Raw genomic sequence first — 14557 nt, forward strand, 5'->3', positions numbered from 1 at the left:
CAGACATACACTTACAGACACACGCTACAGACATACACTTACAGACACACGCTACAGACATACACTTACAGACACACTACAGACATACACTTACAGACACACGCTACAGACATACACTTACAGACACACTACAGACATACACTTACAGACACACACTACAGACATAAACTTACAGACATATACTTACAGACACACACTACAGACATACACTTACAGACACACACTACAGACATACACTTACAGACACACACTACAGACATACACTACAGACACACACTACAGACATACACTTACAGACATATACTTACAGACACACACTACAGACATACACTTACAGACACACACTAACAGACATACACTTACAGACACACGCTACAGACATACACTTACAGACACACTACAGACATACACTTACAGACACACACTACAGACATACACTTACAGACACACGCTACAGACATACACTTACAGACACACACTACAGACATACACTTACAGACACACACTACAGACATACACTTACAGACACACACTTACAGACATATACTTACAGACACACACTACAGACATACACTACAGACACACACTACAGACATACACTTACAGACACACACTTACAGACATATACTTACAGACACACACTACAGACATACACTACAGACATACACTTACAGACACACACTACAGACACACACTACAGACATACACTTACAGACACGCTACAGACATACACTTACAGACACACACTACAGACATACACTTACAGACACACTACAGACATACACTTACAGACACACACTACAGACATACACTTACAGACACGCTACAGACATACACTTACAGACACACGCTACAGACATACACTTACAGACACACTACAGACATACACTTACAGACACACACTACAGACATACACTTACAGACACACACTACAGACATACACTTACAGACATACACTTACAGACATACACTTACAGACACACGCTACAGACATACACTTACAGACACACGCTACAGACACACACTACAGACACACACTAACAGACATACACTTACAGACACACACTACAGACATTCACTTACAGACACACTACAGACATACACTTACAGACACACTACAGACATACACTTACAGACACACACTAACAGACATACACTTACAGACACACTACAGACATACACTTACAGACACACTACAGACATACACTTACAGACACGCTACAGACATACACTTACAGACACACTACAGACATACACTTACAGACACACGCTACAGACATACACTTACAGACACACGCTACAGACATACACTTACAGACACACTACAGACATACACTTACAGACACACACTAACAGACATACACTTACAGACATACACTTACAGACACGCTACAGACATACACTTACAGACACGCTACAGACATACACTTACAGACACACTACAGACATACACTTACAGACACACGCTACAGACATACACTTACAGACACACGCTACAGACATACACTTACAGACACACTACAGACATACACTTACAGACACACGCTACAGACATACACTTACAGACACACACTACAGACATAAACTTACAGACATATACTTACAGACACACACTACAGACATACACTTACAGACACACACTACAGACATACACTTACAGACACACACTACAGACATACACTACAGACACACACTACAGACATACACATACAGACACACACTACAGACATACACTTACAGACACACGCTACAGACATATACTTACAGACACACACTAACAGACATACACTAACAGACACACACTACAGACATACACTTACAGACACACACTACAGACATACACTAACAGACACACACTAACAGACATAAACTTACAGACACACACTAACAGACATACACTTACAGACACACGCTACAGACATACACTTACAGACACACACTACAGACATACACTACAGACACACACTACAGACATACACTTACAGACATATACTTACAGACACACTACAGACATACACTTACAGACACACGCTACAGACATACACTTACAGACACACGCTACAGACATACACTTACAGACACACTACAGACATACACTTACAGACACACGCTACAGACATACACTTACAGACACACTACAGACATACACTTACAGACACACACTACAGACATAAACTTACAGACATATACTTACAGACACACACTACAGACATACACTTACAGACACACACTACAGACATACACTTACAGACACACACTACAGACATACACTACAGACACACACTACAGACATACACTTACAGACATATACTTACAGACACACACTACAGACATACACTTACAGACATACACTTACAGACATACACTTACAGACACACTACAGACATACACTTACAGACACACACTACAGACATACACTTACAGACACGCTACAGACATACACTTACAGACACACGCTACAGACATACACTTACAGACACACTACAGACATACACTTACAGACACACACTACAGACATACACTTACAGACACACACTACAGACATACACTTACAGACATACACTTACAGACATACACTTACAGACACACGCTACAGACATACACTTACAGACACACGCTACAGACATACACTTACAGACACACGCTACAGACACACACTACAGACACACACTAACAGACATACACTTACAGACACACACTACAGACATTCACTTACAGACACACTACAGACATACACTTACAGACACACTACAGACATACACTTACAGACACACACTAACAGACATACACTTACAGACACACTACAGACATACACTTACAGACACACTACAGACATACACTTACAGACACGCTACAGACATACACTTACAGACACACTACAGACATACACTTACAGACACACGCTACAGACATACACTTACAGACACACGCTACAGACATACACTTACAGACACACGCTACAGACATACACTTACAGACACACTACAGACATACACTTACAGACACACACTAACAGACATACACTTACAGACACACTACAGACATACACTTACAGACACACTACAGACATACACTTACAGACACGCTACAGACATACACTTACAGACACACTACAGACATACACTTACAGACACACGCTACAGACATACACTTACAGACACACGCTACAGACATACACTTACAGACACACTACAGACATACACTTACAGACACACGCTACAGACATACACTTACAGACACACACTACAGACATACACTACAGACACACACTACAGACATACACTTACAGACACACACTACAGACATACACTTACAGACACACGCTACAGACATACTTACAGACACACACTAACAGACATACACTAACAGACACACACTACAGACATACACTTACAGACACACACTACAGACATACACTAACAGACACACACTAACAGACATAAACTTACAGACACACACTAACAGACATACACTTACAGACACACGCTACAGACATACACTTACAGACACACACTACAGACATACACTACAGACACACACTACAGACATACTGTCACGATGCCGGCTGGCAGGTAGTGGATCCTCTGTGCCAGAGAGGGATTGGCGTGGACCGTGCTAGAGGATCGGTTCTAAGTCACTACTGGTTTTCACCAGAGCCCGCCGCAAAGCGGGATGGTCTTGCTGCGGCGGTAGTGACCAGGTCGTATCCCCTAGCAACGGCTCAACCTCTCTGGCTGCTGAAGATAGGCGCGGTACAAGGGAGTAGACAGAAGCAAGGTCGGACGTAGCAGAAGGTCGGGGCAGGCAGCAAGGATCGTAGTCAGGGGCAACGGCAGAAGGTCTGGAATCACAGGCAAGGAACACACAAGGAACGCTTTCACTGGCACTAGGGCAACAAGATCCGGCGAGGGAGTGAAGGGGAAGTGAGGTGATATAGGGAAGTGCACAGGTGTAAACACTAATTGGAACCACTGCACCAATCAGCGGTGCAGTGGCCCTTTAAATCGCAAAGACCCGGCGCGCGCGCGCCCTAGGGAGCGGGGCCGCGCGCGCCGGGACAGAACTGACGGGGAGCGAGTAAGGTACGGGAGCCGGGGTGCGCATCGCGAGCGGGCGCTACCCGCATCGCGAATCGCATCCCGGCCGGAGGTGGTAACGCAGCGCCCCGGGTCCGTGGAACCGACCGGGGCGCTGCAGTGAGGGAAGTGTAGCGAGCGCTCCGGGGAGGAGCGGGGACCCGGAGCGCTCGGCGTAACAGTACCCCCCCCCTTGGGTCTCCCCCTCTTCTTGGGGCCTGAGAACCTGAGGATCAGACTTTTGTCCAGGATATTGTCCTCAGGTTCCCAGGACCTCTCTTCTGGACCACAACCCTCCCAATCCACTAAAAAAAAAGTTCTTCCCCTGACCTTTTTAGAGGCCAAAATCTCTTTGACAGAGAAGATGTCCGAGGAGCCGGAAACAGGAGTGGGAGGAACAGATTTAGGAGAAAAACGGTTGAGGATGAGAGGTTTAAGAAGAGAGACGTGAAAGGCATTAGGGATACGAAGAGAAGGAGGAAGAAGAAGTTTGTAAGAGACAGGATTAATTTGACACAAAACTTTAAAAGGACCAAGATAGCGTGGTCCCAACTTATAGCTCGGGACACGGAAACGGACATATTTAGCGGAGAGCCATACCTTGTCTCCAGGGGAAAAAATGGGAGGAGCTCTTCTTTTCTTATCTGCGAATCTCTTCATGCGAGAAGAAGCCTGTAAGAGAGAATTTTGGGTCTCTTTCCATATGGTGGAAAGATCACGAGAAATTTCATCCACAGCGGGCAGACCAGAGGGCAAGGGGGTAGGGAGGGGGGGAAGAGGGTGACGGCCGTACACCACGAAAAACGGAGATTTGGAGGAAGATTCAGAGATTCTGAAATTATACGAGAATTCGGCCCAAGGTAGAAGATCTGCCCAGTCATCCTGGCGGGAGGAAACAAAATGTCGTAAATAGTCACCCAAGATCTGGTTAATTCTCTCTACTTGTCCATTGGATTGAGGATGGTATGCAGAAGAAAAATTTAATTTAATCTTGAGTTGTTTACAGAGAGCCCTCCAGAATTTAGACACAAATTGGACGCCTCTATCCGAGACGATCTGTGTAGGCAACCCGTGAAGACGAAAAATGTGTACAAAAAATTGTTTAGCCAACTGAGGCGCTGAAGGAAGACCAGGAAGAGGGATGAAATGTGTTGAGGAGAGAGTTCAATTTCAGAGGCATCTGAGGAACGAGAGAGAGCATCGGCCCTAATGTTTTTATCAGCAGGCCGAAAGTGAATTTCAAAATTAAATCGGGCAAAGAACAGAGACCACCTGGCCTGACGAGGATTCAGCCGTTGGGCAGACTGGAGGTAGGAGAGGTTCTTGTGATCGGTGTAAATAATAACTGGAAATCTTGATCCCTCCAGCAGATGCCTCCATTCCTCAAGTGCTAATTTAATGGCTAGAAGCTCTCGATCCCCGATGGAGTAGTTCCTCTCCGCCGGAGAGAAGGTCCTGGAAAAAAAACCACAAGTAACAGCATGCCCGGAAGAGTTTTTTTGTAGAAGGACAGCTCCAGCTCCCACTGAGGAGGCATCAACCTCCAATAGGAAGGGTTTAGATGGGTCAGGTCTGGAGAGCACGGGAGCCGAAGAAAAGGCAGACTTGAGTCGTTTAAAGGCGTCTTCCGCTTGAGGAGGCCAAGACTTGGGATCGGCATTTTTTTTTGTTAAAGCCACAATAGGAGCCACAATGGTAGAAAAATGTGGAATAAATTGCCTGTAATAATTGGCGAACCCCAAAAAACGTTGGATGGCACGGAGTCCGGAGGGGCGTGGCCAATCTAAGACGGCAGAGAGTTTATCTGGGTCCATTTGTAGTCCCTGGCCAGAGACCAAGTATCCTAGAAAAGGAAGAGATTGGCATTCAAACAGACATTTCTCTATTTTGGCATAGAGTTGATTATCACGAAGTCTCTGAAGAACCATACGGACATGCTGGCGGTGTTCTTCAAGATTGGCAGAAAAAATCAGGATATCGTCCAGATATACAACAACACAGGAGTATAGTAGATCACGAAAAATTTCATTAACAAAGTCTTGGAAGACGGCAGGGGCGTTGCATAGACCAAAGGGCATGACCAGATACTCAAAGTGTCCATCTCTGGTGTTAAATGCCGTTTTCCATTCATCCCCCTCTCTGATGCGGATGAGATTATAAGCACCTCTTAAGTCCAGTTTGGTAAAAATATGGGCACCTTGGAGACGATCAAAGAGTTCAGAGATGAGGGGTAGGGGGTAGCGGTTCTTAACCGTGATTTTATTAAGACCGCGGTAGTCAATGCAAGGACGTAGAGAGCCATCTTTTTTGGACACAAAGAAAAATCCGGCTCCGGCAGGAGAGGAGGATTTACGGATAAAGCCCTTTTTTAAATTTTCTTGGACGTATTCAGACATGGCAAGAGTCTCTGGGACGGACAGAGGATAGATTCTGCCCCGGGGTGGAGTAGTGCCCGGGAGGAGGTCAATGGGACAATCATAAGGCCTGTGAGGAGGTAGAGTCTCAGCTTGTTTTTTGCAAAAAACGTCCGCAAAGTCCATATAGGCCTTAGGGAGACCGGTTACATGAGGAAGCACAGGGACACGGCAAGGTTTACTGGGAACCGGTTTTAAGCAGTCCTTGGAACAAGAGGGCCCCCAACTCTTGATCTCCCCAGTGGACCAATCCAGGATTGGGGAATGGAGTTGAAGCCAGGGAAGTCCAAGAAGGATTTCAGAAGTGCAATTGGGGAGGACCAACAGTTCAATCCTCTCGTGATGAGATCCGATGCACATTAGAAGGGGCTCCGTGCGGAAACGTATAGTACAGTCCAATCTTTCATTGTTTACACAATTGATGTAGAGGGGTCTGGCGAGACTGGTCACCGGGATGTTGAACCTGTTGACGAGAGAGGCTAAGATGAAATTTCCTGCAGATCCAGAGTCCAAGAAGGCCACAGCAGAGAAGGAGAAGGCAGAGGCAGACATCCGCACAGGCACAGTAAGACGTGGAGAAGCAGAGTAGACATCAAGGACTGTCTCACCTTTGTGCGGAGTCAGCGGACGTCTTTCCAGGCGGGGAGGACGGATAGGACAATCCTTCAGGAAGTGTTCGGTACTAGCACAGTACAGGCAGAGATTCTCCATGCGGCGTCGTGTCCTCTCTTGGGGTGTCAGGCGAGACCGGTCGACCTGCATAGCCTCCACGGCGGGAGGCACAGGAACAGATTGCAGGGGACCAGAGGAGAGAGGAGCCGGGGAGAAGAAACGCCTCGTGCGAACAGAGTCCATATCCTGGCGGAGCTCCTGACGCCGTTCGGAAAAACGCATGTCAATGCGAGTGGCAAGATGGATGAGTTCATGTAGGTTAGCAGGGATTTCTCGTGCGGCCAGAACATCTTTAATGTTGCTGGATAGGCCTTTTTTAAAGGTCGCGCAGAGTGCCTCATTATTCCAGGATAATTCTGAAGCAAGGGTACGGAACTGTACGGCATACTCGCCAACGGAAGAATTACCCTGGACCAGGTTCAACAGGGCAGTCTCAGCAGAAGAGGCTCGGGCAGGTTCCTCAAAGACACTTCGAATTTCCGAGAAGAAGGAGTGTACAGAGGCAGTGACGGGGTCATTGCGGTCCCAGAGCGGTGTGGCCCAAGCCAGGGCTTTTCCAGACAGCAGGCTGACTACGAAAGCCACCTTAGACCTTTCAGTGGGGAACTGGTCCGACATCATCTCCAAGTGTAATGAACATTGGGAAAGAAAGCCACGGCAAAACTTAGAGTCCCCATCAAATTTATCCGGCAAGGATAGTCGTATTCCAGAAGCGGCCACTCGCTGCGGAGGAGGTACAGGAGCTGGCGGAGGAGATGATTGCTGGAGCTGTGGTAGTAACTGTTGTAGCATAACAGTCAGTTGAGACAGCTGTTGGCCTTGTTGCGCAATCTGTTGTGACTGCTGGGCGACCACCGTGGTGAGGTCAGCGACAACTGGCAGAGGAACTTCAGCGGGATCCATGGCCGGATCTACTGTCACGATGCCGGCTGGCAGGTAGTGGATCCTCTGTGCCAGAGAGGGATTGGCGTGGACCGTGCTAGAGGATCGGTTCTAAGTCACTACTGGTTTTCACCAGAGCCCGCCGCAAAGCGGGATGGTCTTGCTGCGGCGGTAGTGACCAGGTCGTATCCCCTAGCAACGGCTCAACCTCTCTGGCTGCTGAAGATAGGCGCGGTACAAGGGAGTAGACAGAAGCAAGGTCGGACGTAGCAGAAGGTCGGGGCAGGCAGCAAGGATCGTAGTCAGGGGCAACGGCAGAAGGTCTGGAATCACAGGCAAGGAACACACAAGGAACGCTTTCACTGGCACTAGGGCAACAAGATCCGGCGAGGGAGTGAAGGGGAAGTGAGGTGATATAGGGAAGTGCACAGGTGTAAACACTAATTGGAACCACTGCACCAATCAGCGGTGCAGTGGCCCTTTAAATCGCAAAGACCCGGCGCGCGCGCGCCCTAGGGAGCGGGGCCGCGCGCGCCGGGACAGAACTGACGGGGAGCGAGTAAGGTACGGGAGCCGGGGTGCGCATCGCGAGCGGGCGCTACCCGCATCGCGAATCGCATCCCGGCCGGAGGTGGTAACGCAGCGCCCCGGGTCCGTGGAACCGACCGGGGCGCTGCAGTGAGGGAAGTGTAGCGAGCGCTCCGGGGAGGAGCGGGGACCCGGAGCGCTCGGCGTAACACATACACTTACAGACATATACTTACAGACACACTACAGACATACACTTACAGACACACGCTACAGACATACACTTACAGACACACGCTACAGACATACACTTACAGACACACTACAGACATACACTTACAGACACACGCTACAGACATACACTTACAGACACACTACAGACATACACTTACAGACACACACTACAGACATAAACTTACAGACATATACTTACAGACACACACTACAGACATACACTTACAGACACACACTACAGACATACACTTACAGACACACACTACAGACATACACTACAGACACACACTACAGACATACACTTACAGACATATACTTACAGACACACACTACAGACATACACTTACAGACACACACTAACAGACATACACTTACAGACACACGCTACAGACATACACTTACAGACACACTACAGACATACACTTACAGACACACACTACAGACATACACTTACAGACACACGCTACAGACATACACTTACAGACACACACTACAGACATACACTTACAGACACACACTACAGACATACACTTACAGACACACACTTACAGACATATACTTACAGACACACACTACAGACATACACTACAGACACACACTACAGACATACACTTACAGACACACACTACAGACATACACTACAGACATACACTTACAGACACACACTAACAGACATACACTTACAGACACACTACAGACATTCACTTACAGACACACACTACAGACACACACTACAGACACACACTACAGACATACACTTACAGACACACACTACAGACACACACTACAGACACACACTACAGACATACACTTACAGACACACACTTACAGACATACACTAACAGACATACACTTACAGACACACTAACAGACACACACTTACAGACACACACTAACAGACACACACTAACAGACATACACTTACAGACACACGCTACAGACATACACTTACAGACACACACTACAGACATACACTTACAGACACACACTACAGACATACACATACAGACACACACTACAGACATACACTTACAGAAACACACTAACAGACATACACTACAGACACACACTAACAGACATACACTACAGCCACACACTAACAGACACACACTACAGACATACACTTACAGACACACGCTACAGTCATACACTTACAGACACACACTAACAGACATACACTTACAGACACACTAACAGACATACACTTACAGACACACACTACAGATATACACTTACAGGCACACACTGCAGACATACACTTACAGACACACACTACAGACATACACTTACAGACACACACTAACAGACATACACTTACAGACACACACTACAGACATATACTTACAGACACAAACTACAGACATACACTTACAGACACACACTACAGACATACACTTCCAGACACACACTACAGACATATACTTACAGACACACACTACAGACACACACTACAGACACACACTACAGACATATACTTACAGACACACACTACAGACACACACTACAGACACACTACAGACATACACTTACAGACACACACTTACAGACACACACTTACAGACATACACTTACAGACACACTAACAGACATACACTTACAGACACACACTAACAGACATACACTAACAGACATATACTTACAGACACACACTTCAGACATACACTAACAGACACACTACAGACATACACTTACAGACACACACTACAGACATACACTTACAGACACACTAACAGACATATACTTATAGACACACTAACAGACATACACTTACAGACACACACTACAGACATAAACTTAGAGACATACACTTACAGACACACTAACAGACATACACTTACAGACACACTAACAGACATACACTTACAGACACACTAACAGACATAAACTTACAGACACACACTTACAGACACACACTACAGACATAAACTTACAGACACACACTACAGATATACACTTACAGACACACACTACAGACATACACTTACAGACACACACTAACAGACACACACTAACAGATACACACTACAGACATACACTTACAGACACACACTAACAGACACACACTAACAGATACACACTTACAGACACACACTACAGACATACACTTACAGACACACTCACCTGGCTGTCCATGGTTTCTTCTTTCCTGCGGCAGCCGGGACTGACGTCTGACGTCGCTGACATTCGCCTGCGCTGGTATGCGGAGGAACATCACTTGCACGACGTCATAGGTGCCCCAAGTAGGTAGGGCCCCCAGAGAGAGTTGTCTCAGTAGGTAAATCCCTCATCCATCCCCTGTATGAAAACTCTCATATGAAGGTAGTAGGTAGCTACCCTATCAGCTTGGTAGTTAGTCTCCATAATAGCTTGTAGGTAGTAGATAGTAGCCTCCCATATTTGCTAGGCAGGAACGTAGTAGTTAGCCTAACCCCCCACATTAGGTATGCAGCAAATTCCCCCATACTAGGCAACAGTTTCCCCCCATAATAGGAAGAGGTCCCCCATAGTTGTTAAATAGTGGCAGCAGTCTCCCCATAGTAGCAGAAGCCCCCTCCCCCCCCCCAGTAGGCAGCAGCAGCGTTTTCTCCATAATAGGTAGCAGCAGTTTCCCCCATAATAAGCAGCATCAGAGTTCCCTCATAGTAGCAGCAGCCCCCCCCCCCCCAAGTAGGCAGTAGCAGAGTTTTCCCCATAATAGGTAGCAGCAACAATTCCCCCCATAATAAGCAGCAGCAGAGTTCCCTCATAGTAGCAGTCCTCCTCCCCATAGTAGACAGCAGCAGAGTTTCCCCCATAGGAGGAAGCAGTCTCCCCCCCCACAATAGGCAGCAGCAGGGTCCCCCATAGAAGGCCCCCCCCACAGTAGGGTAGCAGCAAGGTCCCCATAATAGGCCCCCCCCCCACAGTAGGTAGCAGCAGGGTCCCCCATAATAGGTCCCCCCCCCCAAAGTATGCAGCAGCAGCAGGTTCCCCCATAATAGCCCCACCCCACAGTAGGCAACAGCAGCAGGGTTCCACATAATAGGTCCCCCCACAGTAGGGTTGCAGCAAGGTCCCCCATAATAGGTCCCCCCCACTGTAGGCATCAGCAGGGTCCCCATAATAGGTCCCCCCCAAAGTATGCAGCAGCAGGGTCCCCCATAATAGGTCCGCCCCCAAAGTATGCAGCAGCAGGGTCCCCCATAATATCCCCACCCCACAGTAGGCAACAGCAGCAGGGTCCCACATAATAGGTCCCCCTCAACCACAGTAGGCAGTAGCAGCAGGGTCCCCCATAATAGGTCCCCCCCCACCGTAGGCGGCAGCAGGGTCCGCCACAGTAGGTAAACACCCCCCCCCCAGCCTGCTCCCCCGCTCTGGGCCCCCAGGAATGACAGGGCCCAGGGCAGCTTCCCCTTTTGCCCCACATTGAAGATGACCCTGCATCTTGTACAAAGCATGACAAAGAGTTATACTCTTTGCCGGTTTCCCAAACGTGCAGTCTCTAGTAGAGACCACAGTAGGGACCAGGTGCTTGGAAAACTGGCAGTGGTGGAGTAGCAGGTCGGGTAAGTATACCTCTTTGTTAATTTCACTGCATCCCAGGCCACATATTAAAAACCCTCCAATGTAGAGTATGTATAGAAGACGGCACTCACCATACAGCAGTGAAGACTTTTAATGCAGCAGTTGGTGCATAATAGACATCCGGAGGCAGAGACAGTGAGGAACTGATGTCATCACAAGATGGCCTGGTAGAGTGAGAGTAAAGTATGAAAAAATGTGTAAAATGAAAAATAAATGTGCACAGAACAACATATAAGGTCAGCAGTAACAGATACAAGGAAATACAAATAGTAATTACAAAAATGCATTCAGCTCGCTGCCATCATTGAGCCCGATGGCTCCGGTCGCCTCCAGCTTAGCAATCCATATTGCTTCTCTTTGCAGAAGAAATTTGCTGCGGTTCCCGCCGTTGGGAAGGGCATTAACCCGCTCTAAACCGGCAAACTTTAGGTCAGAGCAGCTCCCTCTGTGGGCTTTGAGTATATGGGCAATGATATGAGGTGCACCGCTACCCGTTCGTACAGACCTGAGGTGCTCACGGATGCGGATGAACAGCTGCCTAATAGTCTTTCCCATGTAGAAAAAGCCACACCGACATAGGAGGGCATACACTACATACGTGGTGCGACAAATAATTAATTGGTTGACAACGTGGGTATAACCTCCTAGTTTTACGGTTCTGCTGGCAATGTTTAAGGAACAAAAAGAGCAATTTTTTACAAGGAAAATTTCCTCTTGGAGTAAATTTTGTAAGCCACTGTTTCTGTAGGACATGAGGTAGGAGTAGTTTTATTCAGCTTATCACCTATAGTAGTATTCTTTTGATGGGTGATTAAAGGTTTATTACAGGTGACTTATTTTAAATCAGGGTCGGTTTCCAGTACGTATCAATGTTGATGAATTGTATCAGTTATGGTCTGGTTAGGATTAGTGTTGTTGAGAAAGTGAAGCATTTATTATGGGACTGGCATCTGTTTTTTTGCCACTAATAAATCAGCTCTGTGGATTTTATTGACCCTGTCCAGGCAATTACCTTCAACGGCTCGTAGTTTCACATCAACGAAATCCAGTTCTGCACCCCCAAAAACAAATGTGAAGAGCATATTTTCTGTATTGATGGTGTTAAGGTACTCAACGAAATTCTGGAGGGATGTATAAGGGCGGTCCCATAATCAGGACATCATCTACAAAGTGTAGATAAAGTTTGATATGTCTAAGAAACTATTTCAATTGGAATAGATGTAATGATGTTGAAGGACGGTGAGGAACAGGTTAGCGTACGTGCAGGACACCGTCGTGCCCATGGCAATGCCGGTGACCTGCCTGAACCAGTCTTTGCCGTTCTAGAACTAGTGTGACAAATTGAAAAGCAAGGAGTCACAGACAAAGGAAATAAAGGTCTCAGATTTATCGGTTGTGGCAGAAATTCACTGATAGCCTGTATACCTGTAGCATGAGGAATGTGGATATAAAGGCTCTCAATGTCGATAGAGGCAAGTTGATAATGATCCTGCCACTGAAATCCATCTAGATGGGAAAGGAGGTCACTCATATCTTTAATATAAGAAGGGGTGAAATGTAACAATGGTTTAAATAGCCACTCAATGTATTGTGAGAAAGGCTTAGTCGCAGAGCTGATCCCTGCCACAATGGGGGGTCCAGGGGGTCAGCTCTGTGACCTTAGGTATGAAATAACATTTAGCATGTTTAGGGGAGGGGGGTAAGAGTTTCTCAGCAACTTTTTGTGATTATTAGGCCCTTCTCTACCCGGGACCTAAGAAAGGTCTGTAGCAGGTTAACAGTTGTTTGTATAGGATTTGAATATTGGGTTTGTATAGGATTTAAGCATTGGGATTCAGAAATATAGTAATCAGTTGACATGACAACGGTGCTCCCACCCTTGTCCGCTCTAGTTACTTTTAAGTCAGGTCTGGATTGCAACCACTTAAGAGCTCCTACCTCACCTTGAGATAGGTTGCTCCTAGCTGGGGGTACAGTAGGGCTTTTACATGTTGCTTCACAGCTTGGCTAAACAGATCCAAAGGACTGCCTGCCAGGATGGAAGGAGAATACCTAGAAGGATTCCCAACTTTAAAGGGCAATACTTCGATTTCAGGGGAGGGAAGATTGTTGAACTGTTTATCAGACAAAAGACACAAGGTATTTAGGGCTTCTATTTCATTTGGGTGGCATTACTGATGGCCG

The 14557-nt window shown here is 46.8% G+C and overlaps 1 long non-coding RNA gene across 3 annotated transcripts in view; it reads right to left on the bottom strand.

The window, feature by feature from the left end:
• LOC130285455 (uncharacterized) overlaps window positions 1-14557 on the bottom strand; it is a 115720-nt gene that overhangs the window by 23184 nt on the left and 77979 nt on the right. For all 3 annotated transcript variants that reach the window (XR_008847335.1, XR_008847337.1, XR_008847334.1), the window contains one exon: window positions 12445-12537. This is a non-coding gene — a long non-coding RNA (uncharacterized LOC130285455). The remainder of the gene's footprint in view (window positions 1-12444; window positions 12538-14557) is intronic.

The sequence above is a fragment of the Hyla sarda genome, chromosome 1 (genome assembly GCF_029499605.1).
Source record: "Hyla sarda isolate aHylSar1 chromosome 1, aHylSar1.hap1, whole genome shotgun sequence".
Taxonomy (NCBI): domain Eukaryota; kingdom Metazoa; phylum Chordata; class Amphibia; order Anura; family Hylidae; genus Hyla; species Hyla sarda.